A 209-nucleotide genomic window follows, 5' to 3' on the forward strand; every position below is an offset into this window, starting at 1 on the left:
GCAGACGTGCCCTCGGCCGAATGGCTTCGGGCGCAACTTGCGTTCAAAGACTCGATGATTCGCGGGATTCTGCAATTCACACCAAGTATCGCATTTCGCTACGTGCTTCATCGATGCGAGAGCCGAGATATCCGTTGCCGAGAGTCGTTATGTATCATGGTAAAGATGTCACCAACAACGCGCACACCGTTTCCGGGGCGCCCGTGGTT

At 55.0% G+C, this 209-nt stretch overlaps 1 pseudogene; it reads right to left on the minus strand.

Moving 5' to 3' along the window:
* On the minus strand, positions 1 to 146 carry LOC118345040 (annotated as a pseudogene; the record flags this gene model as incomplete).
* Positions 147 to 209: the final 63 nt, after the last annotated feature.

Source organism: Juglans regia, unplaced genomic scaffold (genome assembly GCF_001411555.2).
Source record: "Juglans regia cultivar Chandler unplaced genomic scaffold, Walnut 2.0 Scaffold_12432, whole genome shotgun sequence".
Classification (NCBI taxonomy): Eukaryota; Viridiplantae; Streptophyta; class Magnoliopsida; order Fagales; family Juglandaceae; genus Juglans; species Juglans regia.